The following is a 22,075-nucleotide window of genomic DNA, read 5'->3' as shown; positions in this document are numbered from 1 at the left end:
ATTAACCGTTACGGGCCCGGTTGGATTCAGAGTACTGAACCAGTCGGAACATTCACCAAAACTGGGGGTCCGTTCGGACATTCACCAAAAACGTAATAACCGCCTGGGGGTCCGCTCAGACATTCACCAAAAACGTATTAACCACCTGGGGGTCCGTTCAGACATTCACCAAAAATGCATTAACCGTCTGGGGGTCTGGTTAGATTCAGAACACTGAACTATCACGGATAACCACCCTCACCCTAGTTGCATTAATGAGAGCTATCACAATGCAATCAAGTATGGTTTATTACAGCAACAGATAATCAGGTTCTTTTGGATTGCCGGTGATAGTGACTATCTGCAAAAGCAAGCTAGTATGCATGAAATACACAGGTGTTATAGGTGTTACAGATGTTACAGGTGTTATAGGTGTTGTAGGTGTTACGGGTGTTACAGGTGTTATAGATGTTACAGATGTTATAGATGTTACAGATGTTATAGATGTTATAGATGTTACAGATGTTATAGGTGTTATAGGTGTTACAGGTGTTACAGGTGTTACAGGTGCGCAGCCTAGAAATAAACACGTTAAAAGGATCAAAGACTCTATAGAGATTTATAAGCAAGTATTCAGATCTCACCCAAAGGCGTCCCAATGGGGGGGGAAGAGAGGCTCAGCCCGTCGACTGATCCCAGGAGTCAGGAGGTCCTAAGGATGTCGTATGTCCTCAGGATGGTATCTCCCCTGACGATGGTATCTTCCCTAACATCCCCTCTCTCTTGGGCCAATTTATATTATTTTCTATCTTTTAGGTGGAGCTTGAGTGGCTCTAGTCAAGCATATCTTAGTTATGATTGGTGTAAAGTTTTCCCGTCTCCGTTTAAAGTAATAGGCTCCGAGAAATTCAGAGCGCATGCTCAGTGAGGGGTGGTCGCACCTTGGAGGCGGGTAGCTTTTGGGATGGAGGTGTGTTTTGGTATTATAATGATATTATAATGAGCAAAAAGTACACTAGGGTACAGCATTTGTCAAAACATGACAGGTCTTTGGCTTAGGGTGGCAAAAAGTGCAGCTTTGTGCACAAGAACAATTGAGGCCCCACCTGATTACAGAGCCTAGCCGTGGTGTCTCCACTCCACTCTACGCTCCGTGGTGTTCCTTAGGGCTAGCACACTAAGTTTCCCCAGCGCGATCGCATCTAAGGTTGGGAGCCTAGGGAATGCTCAGGTAATGCAGTTATGCCCTACCCTGAAAGCCTCTTCAATGCTGTACCTTTTCCTTAAAAGTGTGAATGTTAGTTTTATTTTCCTAGTTACTTCAGGAATTTACACCACATAATCCACCCCGTGACTATAGTCACTCAAGCTTCACGACAGTTGAAATATGTCGGGGATATCACATACATTCTCGGATTGAGGTTTATCGAGTGTATGTACATTGTGTAGGGATGCTAAACGTTTCATCATAAACCAGAGTTTAGCATACAAACTAATTGTCAGTATAAAACATAACACAGTGAGTATTAGCAGAACAATAACAGGGTGAAGCATCTTGTTGAAGATTCCCTTGGCAGCTGGCGATCATCCAAACAAAGTGTCCCACCAACGGTGTCTCTCATCTCTCTTCACTCTTTCCATCACTCGATGTATTTCTTGTGCATCATGACGGACAGTAATCAGAGTCTTTTGTCCATTTTCTCGGACTTGTGTCATCAGCTGCTTCAGGTCCTCATGTACCAGCAATTTCTTCACCAAGGTGAGGTTCATTCCAATAGGAGTAGGCAGCAGTTCATGAAGCAGAATATAATTAGATGCAATAAGTTGATAAGAAGTGACAGGAACTGAGTATTTAAAATCACATCCTAGAATTTTGGTAAAATTGCAAACAAAAACATTAGAGAGATTACTGGTATCTACCACTGTATCATCTACGACTATAGAATCACAATGAGTTCTCATACAAACACAACCTTTCCCAATATATATAAGTACAGTTTTAAGGGTTTCATTAGGATGTATCTCAAAGTGGCAAATGTTTTGCTCAGTGTCAAGACAAATGTCTTGAGATTCCAGTGTGTTACTTTCACAGATGAAACCTTTTTGTTCATGCACAATGCATGCATTTACATCAATTGTTTGCCACTTTCCTCCCTTTTGATGGGCCCATACTTTATGCTCTTTAGGATAAAGTGTAGTTCCATTATGATTGAGTCCTAATGCAATGATTGGATATACATTGTATACGGTGGCATTACTTATAGTAAGTATAAAGGCAACAGTTTTATCATTTTCTGCATAATGGGTAAAGTTGACTAATTGCCACCAAGCTTGAAATTCTTTTTCAAATTCTGAAGCATTATCCCAAATCAATTTTCGAATTTCAGTGGGCAAAGTTTTTTCTTCTCCCTAATAATAATAGCTGCTGCTACAGATTGTATCCGTAACTGCGCTTGGATACAGCTCAAGGCAAGGGAGGTATTGCCTTGGGCTTTTCCAAGGGTATTTACAATTAATTGATGATCATTTTCCTCAATTTGTTCCCAATGGGGTAAAATATCTGATAGAAGCCATTGATTTGCTCCTAAAGCCAATAAGGATGATTTTATTGGTTGTTCCAATTTCTTTAGGTCATCTGTAGTAGCAGTTACTCTACTCATTAAGACCTCAGCATCAATGCTATTTAATATACCTAATCCTGTAATAACCCAGTTGCATCCTGTGGCCCTTTTTTAGGGACCAACTAGGGTCAAAGAGAATTTGTTGTTGTCCCATATTTTTAATTATGTAAGGACCTGTGTTGAAGATGGAAGGAGTTAGACCAATGTGAGGCTGAGTAGGTTCATTTTCAAATATCTGCAGGGGCAGAGGCTTCATATAATTCTGTGCCTCTGTAGCCTCAGAGACAGTACACAATTATAGGTTTGGTGAAAGTAAAATTGTACCAGCAATCAAAATTTGGTTCAGTTATTTTAGTTATTTGGCAACCAATTTGTATTGTTTGTCCAGACATGGCTTAAAGTTCAGCCATTCTTAGAGAATTGTTCCAACTTCATTCATCTTTTGAAAATATTTTGTTTCCATGTAGAACTAAAGTAGAGAGATTTAGGTCCTTTCTGTTTTGAGATGTTCCAGTGACTGTGCTATACTGTGACAATACATGGTTAAATGCCATGGTGAAACACCTCAGCTCCATGCACAGCCACAGTAGCTAAGTTTCCTTTAAGGTCTGTAATTGCATCAAGGTCAGGGTAAAGCATAGCATCATTAATCCAAACTGTTGATTCGTCATCTTCCAGATGTCCCTATACAGTTCGCTCAGGGTTCCTGTGAACACAAAAGAAAATAAAATATGCTCGGTTGTATTCAACCGGCAGGGTTAGAAAGAGGGTGAAATAGCAATCTTTGATTTCCCATGCATAGAAATATTTGGGAGTAGTTAGCACTATTGCTACTGTTAGAAACACAGAGGGCTTTCACTATCTCTGCCATGTTTGGAACTGTGGCAGTCAAAGGTGTAGTGTTAGCATTCAACTGTCTGTATTCCACTGTAAAATGCCATTGCCTGGTTGGTTTCTTTACCGGCCACACCAGTGAATTGTAAGGTGAATGGGTCCTTTTAATAATGTCTCTTTTTTCCAATTCTGTTACCACCCCGTCAATCCCCATAAGATTTTAGCAGGGGATAGGGGTATGGATGTTTGTAACAGACTCAGTCTCATGGTGCCTGAAACCCTTTGATATGTCGCGAAACTCCACACAGTTCCATCAGGGAGTTTCCACATACAACCATGCAGTATGTCAAATCCTAAAATATTAGTGTATGCAGCACCAACTAATACTTCTACCCTGGTTAATTTTTGTTCTTCTGGCAACCAGAGTGAAATTTTTGCAGTGGGGCATTGTTTTTCCACACCATTGATTCCCGTGAATTTAACCCTGCATTGACCAGGTGTTATGCTCAGGGTTTGTGCCGTCTCATGTGTAATTACTGACATTTGGGTCCCAGTGTCAATAAGAAAATTTACCAATATTTTGGGGGGTTCAACAGGAATAGCAATGATAGGGTCAGAGTGTTCATTAGAGAGCCATTGAATTGTTAATACCTGCCGAGCAGGGTGGCTCATTGCCCTCCCCGGGGATAAGAGTTTTTTTGCTGACACCACAACTCACCTCGTTCCCTATTAGCTTTCAACCTCTCTTTGAATTTGGGGTATCTGGGATTTTTAGTGTGGATTTGGCAGACTCGCCGAGAGTGGTCTTGGGATTTAATACTGCATGAATTAATCCAGCCCATTCGGTGTCCGTACTTATCTATGTCTTGTACCAATTCACTCCAGGTGGGAATAGGGGAGTTAGGATTTTGCCTACAACCACTATCATCATCCCTACAAGCAGCTAGTATGTGATCTTGTGTGTTTGCTACAAACATCTTAAGACAATCAGGGAGTCCACAGATGAGAGGGGTTAACCGAATTGGATCAATAGGAGCTAACATCGGGGATTTCCTTAATTCATCTCTTTCATATATCGCCTGAATGCAGGCTGCTTTCTGTACTGCTACAGCCAGGTCAGCTCCTGGTGTGGTGGTTAAAAATACTCCAGGTCTCCAAAAGCCTCCTACTTCTTCCTCACTCAACATCATTCGATCTCCTCCTTTAAGAGAAACTCGACACACATACTCAACTTCTGATTCCCCTGACCGCCTTGAGAACTTCTCCTGTATTTTAACCAACTCTGCTGGTGGCAACGGAATCGTTCGCACAGTAGTGCGGATTTCATCATTATCATCAACAGTAGTCTCAGTCTTAACCAAAGGTCTCAAGAAAATCGATTGGGGTTCAGAATCAGAAATCTCTTCAACACCATCATCACTGTCAGACCAGAAATCACTGTCCCAGCTTTCAGGCTCTACACTATGCAGCAATCTACGAATCTGCTTGACCGGAGCACAAGGCTGTACTTTATTTAACAGATGACTAACCCTCTCCAGCAATTGTTTAAGATGATTATTCTCATGCACAAGTTTATCATTTTCATCCAAAAGTTTACCCACTCTGATTCCTAATGTTTTTCCCGTCTCCCTTTCAAAGGCCAATGATGACTTCAACACATCAATCTCTGATTTCAAAGCTGTATGTTCCGCATCAGAGATCAGTTTGGGAGCAAGAGTTTCCTTAGCTTTTTGCCGAGCACAAGACAAACAAGCTCCTAACACAGCATAAATCGCACCTTTACCCTTTCTTTGACCAATCTTTTGTGAAGCCTGACACTGCTCAATGCGCTCTACCACTTTCTCCTCATCTTTCCAAAACTTTTGGGAAAACTCCTTCCCTCCCTGGGAAGGGGCACATTTATATTTTTGCAGTAGTTTATCCATAGCAATCCTGCTGACTACGCCAATTTTACTGTCGCGTTAAAGGGGTGTAGCTGATTAACCGTTACGGGCCCGGTTGGATTCAGAGTACTGAACCAGTCGGACATTCACCAAAACTGGGGGTCCGTTCGGACATTCACCAAAAACGTAATACAAGTACAAGTCAAAGTTGTAATATTTGCATTTAGGAAGAAAAAAATTATATTTTCCTATCACTAAAGAAGTTTAAGAAATGTGGAATAAAAAAAAAAAAAAAAGGAAAAAATAGATTTTTATAGGAAGAACAGAAAATCACAAGCTTTCACTATTGAGAGATCCTCTTTATGATTTTTATGCAGCAAACACTGAATGGACATTTTTTCAAAATGTTCTGTTTTAAAATCTCCAGTTTTCTTCTCCAGACTGAAGAATTCTACAAAGTAGGATGTCTTTTAAATTTCACCTGCAGTGTGAGCAGATTCATCTTTTCTATTTTGCAATAAGAAAGTAAGATTATTATCTTCTTTTAAGTTGTATTTCTTTGCTCTAATTAAGAACCAAAACTATTAACCCATCTTTGGATTTGTTATCATATTGAAAGGTAAGAAAAATGATATGTACATATTGGTATTAGGTATACAATGAGTAAAACATATTTTTGTCTCCTCTTGAAGCTTCATGGTAAAAGGTTTCTATGGATTAGTAGTGGATTAGCCATGCTGAAAGTTAGAACATTTTTCAGATGAAAAATCCAAATAGCCACATAAAGAATGGATTATCCTCCCAGTCTAGACGGAGGAATATGGTTGATAATGGTATTCCTTAGAGGCCTAAGTGTGTTCCATGAGGAAAACAAACACTGTGATGCAATATGTCAAAAAATAAATAACAACATTTAACCATAAAGATGTTTTTACACCTTATACCAGCCAGTGGCATTGCAGAATGCACCAGTAATCCAATTGCAGGGAAATCAACTGTTTAAAAAATTATATAAATTTTTTCATAACAAATGAACGTCTTTATTTTCTATCCCTGTGAGATAAAATAGATAAAAAACTGAACGTACTGGCCTCAGTATTAACATATTGCCTTGAGTATTAGCAAGTAACCAAATGGGAGCACTCATCCTCCATTCTTTAAAAACTAAACCAAGTGGAACCTGGTCCAGGATGTCACTGAAATTATCATGATTCCTACTGATTTCTGGGGGATACGATTAGACACAGTTTACATATATGCTCCAGAAAGATGTCAAATTCTCATACAGGATCAACAGCTAGAAGCTCACTGTCATACTCCTACATTGAGTTAAACTGTAGAGTTAAAAATTTTTGTTTTATTATGACTTGCCACATACCTATCACTAGTGAGTAGGAGTGTTATACTAGTTGTCTAATTCTTCTCTTTGTAAGGGGAATGTTAATATTTATGATGAATTTAGGAAGTCTAATTTCATCCATAGCTTAAGAAAAACTTTTCCTGCAAAATTCATCCTGAAATCAAAAATTTCTTGAACAAAAATTATTTTCCTTAGTAAACCTCAAACTCAAAAATATGCTCTGTCCCTGTAGGCTGAAAATATTTCATTTACTATATTCATTATGTATTATTATATAATAACTGTTCCTTCTGTAAAGTTTTCCACTGTAACAGTTTACTTGACTTTGTATATGTTCTGTAGTCCTTTTTTTTTTTTTTTTTCCACCCAGACACTCAGACACTGGCAGTCTCAGAAATCAAGGGAAAGAAACAAAACTGGGAAAAAAAAATCAAACAAAATAAAAGTTGAAATACAAAGATGCAAAGCCAGCAAACACACAAAATTGTAGCTTTCTAACTTTAAAGATGTGGAAGAGAAAAGGCTGGAAGAATTGTAATAAGGCTGAAAGTTAAAAAGTGCAAAGATGTGGGAGTGGAATCTCAAAATGAAACAAAAGAAAGAAAGAGAAAGGCCAAACAAGAAATGTAAATTATCATAATGAAAACTAAAAGCCTCCCTTCATCTGTCTTAAAAATAGATACTAATGTTTTGCAGATTAACTTTGGTTTTGTAATTATGGACTTACGGAGAAATGAATGTTGGTGAACTAAACTGCTCACTTAGGGAGTGTAGCTAAATCCATGGCATAGCAGAAACAGCTGCTGCCCATTATGCTTTGCTTTTTGATGATAAGTGGTAAGAAAGGTCAGGAAAAGGTGACCATTCAGCACTTTTTATTATGAGGTAATGACTCCAATGATGTTATCAAAATAATTAAAAACACCATCAGTCCCATTCTCTCTGAAGACACTTAACATTATTTCCATTTCTCCCTGCTGTCCTAAAATGTATTCGCATATGGAGTAATATTGGGGGGTAGGGTAAAAATGGAGCAAATCAGAATAAAGGAAGATTTTGTGCATTACATACACAGTCTAAATCCAAACTTGGTAATTCAGTGTTCTCAAACTCCACGTTTAAATAGAAGCCATTATTATTTTTCTTTTAAAAGGAACAGCAGTCCCTGCTCTCTGTTAAATATTTGGCTGGAAAGCTTTTTCCTTACCTTATTTACAAAGCAGATATGAATATTCACAAAAATATCTTCAATTTCCTTTGTCTTTTAAGTCATCCCATATGCAAGGGGATCCTAATATGTCATCCTCATAACACACTAATATTTTTGTGGTGGGTTATCCTTGAGTAGCAGTCAAAATGCCAAGCTCCCACACAGCTGTTCAGTCACTCACCCATCCACCTGCTGGACAAGGAGAGAAAATAAAAAGTACAGGAATGAGAAAGTCTGTGGGTCAAGATAGTGCATGGGAAATCACTTACCAATACTGTCATGGGAAATACAGACTTGGCCTGGGGAAAATGAAATTAATTAATTGCTAAGTAAAATAAGTATTTTGGGTAGTGTGGCTGGGTGATGAGCAGACTGGAGTAGAGAAAGACTTGGGGGTATGAAAAGTTTGACTTGGAAATGTGAGTTTACAGTCCAGAAAGCCAATCATATCTTTGCCTACATCCAAAGAAGTGTAGCAAGCAGGTCAAGGGAGGTGGTTCTCTACTTTGCCCTCATGAGAACCCACTCATAGTACTGCATTCAGCTCTGGGGCCCCCAGTGTAAGAAAGACATGAGCCTGTTAGGGCAGGTCCAGAGGAAAGCCATGAAGATAATCAGAGGGCTGAAGCATCTCTCCCATTAAGAAAGGCTGAAAGTGTTGGGGTTATGTAGCCAAGAGAAGAAAAGGCTCTGGGGCAACCTTCCAGTACCTAAAGGGGACCTACAGGAAAGATAGGGAGAGACTCTCTACCAGGAAGTGTAGTGGTAAGACAAGGGGTCATTATTTTAAACTAAACTAAGGTAGGTTTAAACTAGATATAAGGAAGAAATTCTCTACTATGAGTGTAGAGAGGTACTGGACTAGGTTTCCCAGAGAAGTTGTGGGTGCCCCCTCCTTAGAAGTGTTCAAGGCCAGATTGGATGGGTCTTTGGGCAACCTGGTCTAGTGGAAGGTGTCCCTGCCCATGGCAGGGAGGTTGAAATTAGATGATCTTTACGGTCCCTTCCAATCCAAGCCATTCTGTGATTCTATAATTCTAATATTCCTCCTGTTTTCCTGAGCTGTATTGCACTCCTTTGCTCCAGACATCTCCACCCAGCAACACAGAGAGATGAAGAATGGGGGGTTGTGGTCTCTCTGTAACAGGTCCTTTCTGCTGCTCCTTCCTCTTCACACTTCCCCCCTGCTCCAGTGTGCGTCCTTCAGTAAAAGGTGTTCTTGTTTGGGCTCTCCCCAGGCTACAGGGATTGTCTGCTCCTCTATGTAGTGCCTCCTACTCTTCTTCCCTCAGTGACCTTGCTGTTCCCTCTGCAGTTCCCCCTTTTTTATTCCCCTCCTTTTCCTGTGTGATGTTTTCTGCTCTTTCTTGAATACAATTTCCATGAAGTGCTACCAACATGACTGATTAGCCCAGCCATGCCCTGCAGTGGGGCTGCTGGATCCAGCTTGAACCATCTGAGTCTGGCATGGGGCAGCCTCTGCTTCTCACAGAGGATGTCCTACAACCTCTCGCAGTATCAGCACCTTGACATTGACATCCAATATATGTATACCCCATTGGTATACAAAATTTGGCACATTAGAAACATTAAAATTGAAAGCCTTCAGGTAAAGGACTGTTTTTTACCAGTTTACTCAGTAAATTACTCAGTACTACAGCCACTGATCACATGACTTAAAGATCAGGTCAGTTGATTGCATCACATTAACTGAACTTGTCAGGAAGACTTTTGCTTTTCTGTTTGTTTGCTTGCTTGCTTGTTTTGCATTGCTAAGATGCTGGTGCCTCACTCAGTTTACAAAATAGGTAATACCATTAATCTTTCTCACTTGGAATCAGCCATTTCTAAGGTTCCCAGTAATTTCTGCTGGACTCTAAAAAAAGGCCTAGAAAGTTCAAAATCTGTTTTCAAGGCTCAGTGTTCAGATACATTCCTGTGTTTGATATTGTGCCCATAGACCCACAGGTGTTGAACTCATGAGAAGAGTAGAAGAATCAGACCTGTCCAAACCCACAAAGCATTCTGGAAAATAAGTACATGCATGAGACATCTAGTAGCAATGCTATCCTCTGGTTTCCTTTCTTCATGTGGCACATTAGCAAAAAAAAAAAAAAAAAAAAGCGTTATGACCACAGAGAAAATTTCCTGCTTCTTAATTTCACTTCTAAATAAGACAAATAAGCATCTTATGGGCCTCACTCATACTTCAGGAAAGGATACACTATTTTTTGCACCTACAAGCGGAATGATGTTCCCATCTCATCGAGCTTTAACTAGACCACACCAAACAATATGCAGTGTATGACAGAAGATAGAAGAACTTCCTCTCCTGGTTGAGAAGACTCGATAAACTCTAAGTGCAGAGGATTTTAGAACAGAGCTTTTGGAGACTATAAAACATTTTTGTTTGGTTGTTTGTTTGCCTTTGTTTCAGATTCTGAGCTAGCAAATCATTTTATAGATTTTAATGACTAATAGAAATGTTACTTAGGCAAGAGAGAAAAACAAGGCATGTGTTCATTCAGCCACTGACCCTTGGAAGTCCTTTAAAACTTAAATAGTGTCATATGTTAGTTCCTTTCTCTGATGGGTAGTTCGTATAAAATGGTCTGCCTTTGAAGTTAATATTTCCTACATCTAAAGCTCAAAAATAATAATAATACCCCGTATGAAATACAAAAGTAACATAAATTGCTGTCATAACTGTTGAGTGAAAATGCAATTCTGTATATTGGCTAAAATGAAAAATTAAAAATACAGAGCAAATAGTGTCCCAGTTCCCTAAACTGCAATGTAGATGATCCAAACAGACTACTAGCATCAGTAATAAGAGATAGAATATTTACCTCTTAGAATTGATCAAGTTTTGATCACTAGCATATATGGACTAATGCATCAGTTACAAGGAAAGATCTTTAGATGATCAATATGAAGAGGGAGGCAGATAAATAGGGTATTTTGGATCTCCCTCTCCAGGGTTTCAGAGGTTCCTATGGATATTGACCATATAGGAAATACAGACAGTTATTTTAGACTTGCTGGATTGCATCTCTCCTTATCATAATGCCATAGTCATATGCCTCAGGTATTTTTGAAGTGATTGCTGAAATCAATAGATTATATTCAGTACTGCAATGCAAACTGATGACATTAACTTGCTTGTCACATGAAAATGTATGCATGATAAATCAATAAATATAATAGTGCTTAGTAAGAAATAGTTGTTCTAGACCCGTTTTACAACTTCTAACAGTATTAGATTGCTTATTCCCCATAGGGAAGAAATTTTATTATCTTGCTGTAGCCTGAAAAAAGATAAGTAGGGTTTAAAAGTAAACAACTTGGACGTGAAGTAGCTATTTTTCATATATTAAATTTGTAATTTAGAAATGTTTGAAGCAATGGAGAAACTGTCTCCAAATAATAATAATAAAAAGTAATAATGAAAAAACTGTCTGTGAGAGTGTAGCTAGAACAAAATTCTTTATACTTGAACAACCATTTCCAAATTGTCTATTCAAGCCTATTTCCAAAGGTCACTATGAAAACATTAGCATTTAATCAAAAGTAAGAACATAGTTTTTCAACAAGTTAAAACTAACTAAAGATATCAGTTCTTCCTCACAATCTTGTTATGGATAAAAGGGGAAATACCATCTAGCCATGATTTTACTGTTAGTATATTTAAAGCCTTAGCCATGTAACCAAAATACAAATTATTATTATGAGTCCAATTACAATGGACACTGACATTGTTGTCCAAATTATCTAATCTCTACCTCATGAATGGTCCAGTTAAAGTGTTATGCACTAAATTTGTACTATCTACCTACTTCCTCTGGAACCTTTCCCAGTGTATCCCAGTGGGTCAACAGTGGCAGGTTTCCTCAATTTAATGTAAAGGAAGCACTATGATGTGCCATCAGTACACTGTCTCTGGGATGCATCAATACTAATCATTGCGAACCCTTCTTTTTCAGTCTTGGGTTTTTCTTAGGGTTGTTTTTACATGGTTCCATAATGTTGCTATTATTTTCATTGCCTCATAATGAAGTTATGAAATTAGCCTCAGTTAAAGGACAAGTATAAAGACATAACATTTCTTCTTATGAGTGCCTGAGTTTGTCAGATCCCTAGAATATGTGGCATTTAAAGAGTCAAGTGAGAATAGCCAATAGTCAGGTAGTCAGACTACCAATAGTCAGGCAGTCACTTGGACATTAGACAATTGCTGTAATAGCTAAAATCAACTCAGACCAAGACAAGCCCAGATAACTGCTGAGACCCTGCAATGTCAGGTCAATACAGCTTCTTTGTCCTTTTACAAGTAATTGCACTAATCATATTTAATGGGCTACAGGTATATCCACGAGAAGAAGATAAAATGTTATCATTTTTCTTTTAGTAGTTCCTATGCAGCCAAAAAAAGTTAATTTCAGTTATTAGTCTTGAAAGATTCTGTATTTTCCATCTTTACATTTTATATCACCTGCTGTTCATAAAAAGCAAAAATTCAGCTAGCTCTGTGATTCACAGAGTATTGGATTGGACTCCATCTTATTCCAAACCATTTATCCTCCTCCAGTCTCATTGTTAGGTTAAGAAATGCAAGAGACAGAAGTTTTGACAGTCAAAATAAGTTAGGAAACCTGAAATGCCCAACATGTCTCTGTTTACTATATGGTATCCATAAATTCACATCTGCTGTAGCTAGAAATGGAAATTTAGTTGAGTCCTACATATTGTAGATGCTGAGTAAGCAAAAGTCAAAATACTGCTGAAGTAAAGCAAACAATACAAAATGATTTATATGTGCAGTGTCAGTATCCCAGGTGGATAGACATGAAAACATCTCAGAAGAGACAAAACATTTAAAATATATGGAATATTTCCCCAAAGAGATGCAGATGGTTGCTTGTCTTCTCTGCTGTGTTTTAAACTGTTAGAAGTAACTGTGTCTTGGAAAACAGGCAACATTAATTCATCCATATATACCAATATGAGAAATTCAGAGGGCAAAGTCTCCGAGTTGTTTAATGGTGGTGGGAAATAGGTGATGCTTTGCATGCACAATAGCAGACATGATGGCACATGGGAGCTCTGTTGGGGTGGATCTTGGCAACAGTAAAATATTTTTATTTACAATCTGTCTGTTACCTTCATTAGTACCAGATACTTCAATAGGTGATAGGAATATATATGTATATATATGCATGTATACATATATATATGTTACACTTTCTATATGTTTCTGATTCAGTCTATTTATTATTCTGCCTTATTGCATATAAAATATTTTTGTGTACAGCAGCAATACTTTTATTTATAGTAAAGTGATGAAGGTCAGATGGCTGAAGTGCTAGGTAAAGTGAAATCACCTTGAATTTGTTCTAAACATGTATTATTTTATATACTCTTGTTTTGGTCTGGTACTTTGGGATGAGTGGAATGGGGTTATTGTTACCATATACCATTCCAAATAAAACTTACTCCTTGCTTTTGTTGTTGTTCTGCATTGTCTAGAGACTTATATCTCAATATAATACATCAAACACTTTAAAACAGAAATGTGATTTTAAATACCAATTGAAAATGTAGTATAAGCATACTTTTATGTAAACTTACTGTTTTGCAAACTTATGGTATGAGGAACCTAGACTGCAATCTTTCTAGGGTGCAGTGCTTCTCAGGAGAAGGATCCCATGGATCCCATGCATGTTGTTTTGGAAACCATTCAAGAACAACTCTACCATTTTAAACTCAACCATTTTAAAAACAAATCTGCTACTAGTGCAATTTGAGCAGGAGTAGAGACATGAAGTACTTTTAATGCTTAGATGAAGCTTGTAAGATAGTAGACAGCCTCATTTCCATAGCAGCCAAATTTTATGAAGCCCTAAGCCAATTATTTAATTAGCTAATTTGCTCAGTCACAAATAATTTGCACGTAGCTCTAAATGTCAGATTTGAAAACACTAGGGAGAGTTAGTCCTAGTGGAAAGTATATTATTGAGACTTGAATTCCCTTACAAGGTTTTTTCAAGAAATCTCAACAGGTTTGAGAGATAGAGATCAGTTTCCATTGGTGATTACATTGAGGAGTGGGGAGGAAAGAGGAGAAAACAGTAATGTAGTAATGTGAATCTTAATAGATAATAAATGATGAGTTTGGTTGCTTAAATAATGCTCACAGATATACCATATCTCTATTATTTCATTTTAATTAATTGAAAAATTTCTGGGCCTTTTCATGTTCATAAGACAAGCAGACTTACCCACTTTCCCACCAATATTAGGAAAGGTGATTTTAGCACTCTGGAGGAAAAAGAATGTTTACATTTTCCTTTAGCATGTATCCTTTCCAGAAATTTATTTTGTACCAATCTCCAAATCTATTTTGTTTTCCAGAATTCCACATCTACTCTGCTCATTAATTCTTTGTTCCTGCATAGTGCTACTTTTCAAACTGTCCTGCCTCCTAGTCTTGTGTGTGCTTTTCCTGTAGTTCTTTCCATTTTCCAGAGCAAGAAGAAAGCAAAAGAACTTCAAAACTCCCAAACTGTCTTTTATCCCCTTGCCAATGTACTATAACACTAAGAGAACTGGTGAATTTCTTCAACGTAGCTTTTGCCACTGAGTGAGAACAGCCATTCTAAAAAAAAAAATGTCTTTCTAAGAACCCATATCCCCACCAAATCAGGTAATTTAAGAGACATTCCTGAGTGCTGGTAACAGCAGGGTCATAGGGAGGTTAGCACAGTGAGAGAAGCTTTGGAAGTGTTCCTTGTGGGTTAGCATTAACAATTTCTCCCCATCAACTGACATTCCCACAAACATTTTCAAAATATCCTTGCAGAAGCTCCCATTCCCCACATAGCACAGTTTTTACATGTCTTCTAATTAGATCTCATTTTCCTTAGCACATTTTTTCCACTTTGCAGATACTTCTCTCTCTGCACAGATACATTTGATTTCCTCTATTAAGACTATAGGTATTGAGTTTTCAGGAGAAAAGATAAATACTGCTCACAAGTTGGATGATAAAGGCAAATCAAATTCAGCCACCAACATGGCTTTTGTAAGGTCTGAAATCCTGATTTCTGAATACTAACTGATTGCACAGAGATACCTGAATGTTTTTGTTCTTGATGGTTGTGTTGTTGTTGTTTATTTTATTTTATTTTTGTTTATTTTTCATAGAATCATAGAATATCCTGAGTTGGAAGGGACCCCTAAGGATCATCAAGTCCAACTCTTGACACCGCACAGGTCTACCCAAAAGTTCAGACCATGTGACTAAGCGCACAGTCCAATCTCTTCTTAAATTCAGTCAGGCTCGGTGCAGTGACCACTTCCCTGGGGAGCCTGTTCCAGTGTGCAACCACTCTCTCTGTGAAGAACTTCCTCCTGATGTCAAGCCTAAACTTCCCCTGCCTCAGCTTAACCCCGTTCCCGCGGGTCCTGTCACTGGTGTTAATGGAGAAAAGGTCTCCTGCCTCTCGACACCCCTTTACGAGGAAGTTGTAGACTGCGATGAGGTCTCCCCTCAGCCTCCTCTTCTCCAGGCTGAACAGGCCCAGTGCCCTCAGCTGTTCCTCATACGTCTTCCCCTCCAGGCCTTTCACCATCTTCGTAGCCCTCAGTTCCTTTCCTTAAGGAACGTCTCTGTGCAACCTGTCCATTTAGCAGTTACAGTCAGGTACAGTCAAGGAAATATAATTTGGACTCTTCAGCCATGAAGGACTTCATGTGCTAGGGGATGTGTTAAAGGTTACATATAAGCAAATTGTGTTCACTTCAATTTTGCATTTGAATATGGTCAACAGAAACACAGCACTGTGGAGAAAGCAAGAAGTTTTCCTGCTGTTGTTTTCTGTAGGTTCAAAACAGTGTCAATAATCCAGCTACATGGACACATACACATATACCAGACTTCTTCAGCTAGCATGTGTAACATAATGACATATCTTGTAATTTTCTCTCACACAAACGCTCCCACAGACACACTTACGTAACTCCATTCTTTTTCAGCTATCACAGAAATATATGGGTTTTGCTTCACAAATACAGAAAACAGGCTGCTAAGCTACTGTTATTATCTCTATTCTCTGTTTTACTGTGTTTATCGCTTCTAGAGACAAAAGGATAATTAAAATGCTTCTGTTACATTGTAAAAAAGCTAATTTAATAAAGTTAAAAATAATATCAACAAATAAAAATTTATCATAAACAACAACAACAAAAGAACAGCACTCAAGGCCAAACAAGCAGATGCCTAGCAATCCCTAATCTCTCTAGTTTTACACATAATTCATCCCTTATATAAATGCTAAAGGTAAAATTGGCACAAAGGACATAGATGTTTATCCCCAAGCCACAGCAATAAAGCTGGCTTCATGTGGTGTGATAAGTAAATGCAGATACATATTAAAGGTATTATTTGTGTACTACCTTATTTCTTTCACTTTGTAGTCAAAACCTTCCATCTGTTGTACAACATTAAACTCCCCTGTTTAATCTCCTCATTGTTTAATTTTTATTTATTTATTTATTTTTTTCAAGGACCAGTTTCCATGTTTTAATCTCTTACTGTAACAATTGTCCACCTTGTCTATGTCATTCTCTTGCAGTTTCTTTATCATCTACATATATCTGCTGTGTATAGTATATGCAACATCTAGGTATAACTACATATTATCCAGATGAAATATAGGAGGAAAAATATTATGACAGAGTCATAATATTTTCTCTAAATATTACATAAGTATACAATACGATGTGTGTACATCGGAAATGTATATACTAATGTTTCGTAACAAATAATGAATTTTGTTGGTGTATGACTTTATATAATGACTTTATGTGTGCATGACTTAATGGTATATGACTTTATACTTTGATATGATGAAAATGCAATATACTTGAATTCAGCTGAAAATGATGATTATTATTTTTTAAATATATAAGAGTTTGACCAAGAGAAATTATTCATTTTCGCTGCCGTTTTATATGATAGATACAAATTAAGCGGTTATCTGCTGGTTTGTGTTCTTGCCCTTCTCTGGACATATTCCAGGGCCTTGATGTCCTTCTTGTACTGAGGGGCCCAAAACTCAACACGCTACTCAAGGTGTGGCCTCACCAGAGCAGAGTACAGAGGGATGATCACCTCCTGGATCCTGCTGGGTCCTACTATTCCTGATACAAACCAGGACGCCATTTGCCTTCTTGGACATCTGGGCAAAGTGCTGGCTCATGTTTAGCCAAGCATCAACCAGCACTCCCAGATCCTTTTCTTCTGCACAGCTTTTGAAACACTGTGCCCCAAGCCTGTAGTGTTGCATGGGGTTGTTGTGACCAAAGTGCAGCACCTGGCATTTGGTTTTGTTGAACTTCATCCCATTAGCCTCAGCTCATTGATCCATCATGTCCAGGTTGCTCTTCAGGGCCTTCCTACATGCCAGTAGAAGATCAACGCTTCCCCCCAACTTGGTATCATCTGCAAACTTACTTAGGGTGTACTCGATTCTCTCATCCAAATCATCAACAAAGATGACACTGGTAGCAATACAGCCTTATATATTATTTTGCTGTTGTTGCTGATGATGTTGTCTTATGACTGTGATATAGAACTGGTTAGATAGCTTTAATTAGTGCTGGTGACAAGCTGTATTGTGATATTTTGGAATATCTCTCTGTATTTCACTTTTGCAGGAATCTATGACTTTGTTTCTCTTTCCTTGATTTAACTTAAAATTTATTTTAAATGAAAAAAAGATGACTATGGACATTTTAAAAAGTTGTATAATCTTAATTAGGGAGAATCTATTAATTTATAAAATTAAATCATTGAAAGAAACCAGTTTGACTAGCAGAGCAGTAATACCTGCATCTAAAGGTGAAAGGACAGATCCTCAGCTTGTCATGACAGCTGACATGCCAAAGAGATAGCTTTCTGCACTACCAAAAGCTAGTCGCTCCCAATAAAGGTATTTTCCTGAAATCATGTAAATATTCACAGGAAAGATATGGGTGAATTGCCTAAGGAAACTGTTTGAATCTCATGCTCATGCAGACATTTTGAAAGGTGTAATTAAAAGGAAAACATTCTAATACAGGGGATAGGGGACAGTGCATATCAAAATGAATGTGTTAATAATCAAGAGTCTCAGAAGCATAAGAAGCTGCCAGTCCCCTCTAAGATAGATAGGAAGTTTAAATACATTGTCCTAATACATTGAGATTGTGTTTTTACTGTACTTGCAGCTGATTTGAGTAAGTGTACTTCAAAATAAATGTAGAATTACCTGTCTTAAGGCTATTCTCATCTTACTCATGATTTCTGGAGGCTATAGCAAACACAACTTTTTAATTTGTTTTCTTCTCAAGAGTGAAGACAAACCATTAGAAGACAAGATGATGGAGGAAATGTGTATGAAAACAGTAGTTTGACAGTCTCACATTTTGTAAGGTGTTTTAATTAACTTCATAAAATGGGATTCATCTCACATATCTTCAGACAACTAAAAAGTAATTATCTTTGTCTGTGCCAGTCATCTAATTTCCCATTCTTGGCTAAGAAATAGGCAGTTGAATTCCCTTCTAAAACAAGTCTCTAAAATCTCCCTTTGGAGGTGTCAGTATCCCTCCACTCACTGTATATAGGGAACCTTGGATTACCAGCTTAGATTTAGGTGACTCACTGGTACCTAAACTTAAATGAAATGAATATCATCCATTCTCCCTGTGCAGTTATTTATATTCTCTCCCAAAAAGGCAACCCTAATATGTCAGTATAGAATCACAGAATCACAGAATTGTTTAGGTTGGAAGAGACCTATAAGTTCACCTAGTCCAACCTTTGACCTTACACTAAGTCCTCCACTAAACCATATCACTAAGCTCTACAGCTAAACATCTTTTAAAGACCTTCAGGGATGGTGACTCAACCACTTCCCTGGGAAGCCTATTCCAATGCCTAACAACCCTTCCAGTAAAGAATTTGTTCATATCCAACCTTCCCTAGCACAACTTTAGCCCATTCACCCTTGTCCTGTCACCAGGCATGTGGGAGAATAGACCAATCGCCACCTCACTACAGCCTCCTTTAAGGTATCTGTAGAAAGCGATAAGGTTGCCCCTGAGCCTCTTCTTCTCAAGGCTAAACAACCGCAGCTCCCTCAGCTGCTCCTCATAAGACTTGCTCTTCAGACCCCTCACCAGCTTCAATGCCCTTTTCTGGACACACTCCAACACCTCGAAGTCTGTCCTGTAGTGAGGGGCCCAAAACTGAACACAGTACTCGAGGTGCAACCTCACCAGAGCTGAGTACAGGTGGACAATCACTTCCCTATTCCTGCTGGCCACACTGTTTTTGATACAAGCCAGGATGCTGTTGGCCTTCTTGGCCACCTGAGCACACTGCTGGCTCATATTCAGTCGACTCTCAACCAATACTCCCAGGTCCTTCTCTGCCTGGCAGCTTTCCAACCACTCATCTCCCAGCCTGTAGTGCTGCTTGGGGTTGTGCAGGCACTTGGTCTTGTTGAACTTCATACAAGGCCTTAGTCTATCCAGATGCTTCTGCAGAGCCTTCCTACTGTAGAACAGATCAACTGTTTGACAGGGTTTTTTTCTTCTGTTAAATAATACTAGTTTGTCATACACACTGTATAATAATAGATAAGACTCATAAAACCACAGTATTACCAGTCTGTAGAAAGTGATGCTATGAACACTCCGAATTTTGTTTTTTATTTGTTTGTTTGTTTTTCAGTGAAAACACAGATGTTCATGATAGGAGTTTTTTCCAAATGCTAAAAAAATAAATAGTGAAATAAGCTTTCTTAGTTCTGATACCAGTTCTTCTGGATAGATTTGTACCATTCACTATGCAGTAACATTCAGAGAAAAATATTAAAATTAAGCATCACTATGATGACTTAATGAACAAAAGACCTTGTCTCTGACAAATCATGGTTGAACCGGTGTCAATGGGATTATTGCCATTGACTTTCACAAGACCAAAATTTGGAATCTTGTTCTTTCAGACTATGTCAGATCAGAGACGGACATTCTGACTTAAACTGCATACCTATAGACAGATTATATGGAAAATCAAGGCTTATCTTGACTGTATAAACAGTAAAATAATAGAATAATGGAATAGTTTGGTTTGGAAGGGACCTTTTAAGATCATCTAGTCCAACCCCTCTGCCATAGACTAGGACATGGATGCCATGGACATCTTTCACTAGGTCTAACACGTTTGAACACTTTCAGTGATGGGGCATCCACATCCCGTGTCTCACCATCATCATCTTGAAAATGTTCATTATATCCAATCTAAATCTACTCTCTTTCAGTTTAAAACCATTGTTCCTTGTTCTGACATTACAGACCTTGGTAAAAAGTCTTTTTCTGACTTTTTTGTAAGACTCCTTTAAGTACTGAAAAGCTGAAATATGCTCTCTCTGGAACATCTCAACAACCCCAGCTCTCTCCAACTTCTTATATATGAGAGGGGTTCCAGCTCTCGTGGTCCTCCTCTGCACTCACTTTAACAGGTCCATGTTTTTCTTGTATTCAGGCCTCCAGAGCTGAACGCAATACTCCAAGTGAGGTTTCATGAGGGCAGAATAGAGGAGGAGAATCACCTCCCTTGTTCTGCTTTCCAATATTTTGCTTTCTGTTATTTTCTACAGAGGTGTCCCTGCAGTGGTGATAGACAGTAGTTTAACCTGTCACTTGTAGTGAACTTCTTTTGTTATTGGCTTCTATATTAGGAAAGGTGAAAAAAACAGAAGGCGAATGTTTCTATTCAGGATATTGTATTACCCCATTTTATCTATATAGAGTGGATAAAGGTAAAACTGATACTGGAAAATGAGCAGCCATTTTTACTTCCTCTTTGCACTTTCTGTCAGGTCCCTTCATGATATGTTTGCTTTTTTCATTATCAGTGAACTTCCACTTCACAAGTTTAATTTGAACCAAAGTCTTAGTTGTTGCTGTTGTCAAAGTACAAATGACCTGTAGAGCAGCCCAAGGAAAGCTCTACCCTATTTTAGGCAGAGTTCTGTATTTACCATGGTAACTATATCTGGAATACCTAATTTCATCCTGCCAGGTTTTAAATCTTACTGTGTTTAAAATAAGCATGAAAGTTTGCAGTGAATGACTGTAATGCTTGTGTCCTGACTTCCTAATGCCAACAAAGTTTTGCTTGCCAAAAATAAGCCAAAGCAGTCTTAAAACTGCTCTAACTTACAAGTCAGAAAGAATGAAGTTAGAGCATATAAATTACTGTTTACTCCACTGAGCAGGTCCTAAATAAATACCAATCAACAACAACAGCAAACACACATGCATACATACACACAAAGTCAACAACAGGACTGCCATGCCCAGTTCACGAAACAAGTTTAACTTATCAAAGTACACAAGTCAGTTAGTAAGTAAATACATAAAGTGCAACATGTAAATAAATCCTACATTGAAACACCAGAAATAAATAGAATGAAGGAAGCCACAAATGTATATATATATATATATTTTGATTGAATATAAATACACAGTGATCTGTCTGGGTATCAAACAAAATGTGTTTGGTTTGTTTGGACTTACATGACAAAATTTGTCTGTGTGGTTATAGGATGTCTGTCTTTAGCTATACTGTTTCCTAGTATTTTATTTATTAGCCTTCCAAATGAGTTTGACTTTGAAGATACTGTCATAGAAAGCATAAAACATATATTATTCAGAAACAGAAAGAATGATTGTATGATATGCCTGCATGTTTTCAGCAAAATTAAAAACTTTAGTTCTTTAGAAAGAACTAAGAAGAATTTTAAAACTAAAACTAGTTTTAGTTTATTTTTTTAGTAAACTAAAAAGAATTTTTTAAAAAGAACTAAAAGTTAAAGAACTAAAGTTCTTTAACTTTAAAGTTTTTTAACTTTAAACTAAAGTTCTTTAACTTTGCTAAATGAACTTTGCTAAATGAACTGTGTGCTCATTGAATAATTCTGGCCTAAGAGTTTCAGATCTATTTTAGAATTATAGCTTTCTGAAGACACTTCATATTTATAAAGTAACTGACATTTCAACAGCTGCCTCAGCAAAAGAAAAAACGCTGCAAGAGCAGAGATTCTTTCTGCTTTCAAGAAGTACCTACCTGGTCAAG

General features: G+C 37.9%; 1 long non-coding RNA gene across 1 annotated transcript in view; it reads right to left on the bottom strand.

Annotated features, from left to right (window-relative positions):
- Positions 1 to 270: 270 nt before the first annotated feature.
- The window catches only part of LOC140001307 (uncharacterized), a 41,617-nt gene continuing 19,812 nt past the window's right edge, over positions 271 to 22,075 (bottom strand). Inside the window, exons 3-4 of the long non-coding RNA XR_011806392.1 lie at positions 7,885 to 8,079; positions 271 to 3,306 (exon numbers count right to left, since the gene is read on the bottom strand). This is a non-coding gene — a long non-coding RNA (uncharacterized lncRNA). The remainder of the gene's footprint in view (positions 3,307 to 7,884; positions 8,080 to 22,075) is intronic.

Source organism: Anas platyrhynchos, chromosome 1 (genome assembly GCF_047663525.1).
Source record: "Anas platyrhynchos isolate ZD024472 breed Pekin duck chromosome 1, IASCAAS_PekinDuck_T2T, whole genome shotgun sequence".
NCBI lineage: Eukaryota > Metazoa > Chordata > Aves > Anseriformes > Anatidae > Anas > Anas platyrhynchos.
The sequence above is the reverse complement of the archived record's forward strand: the minus strand, read 5'-3'. Positions and strand labels throughout refer to the sequence as shown.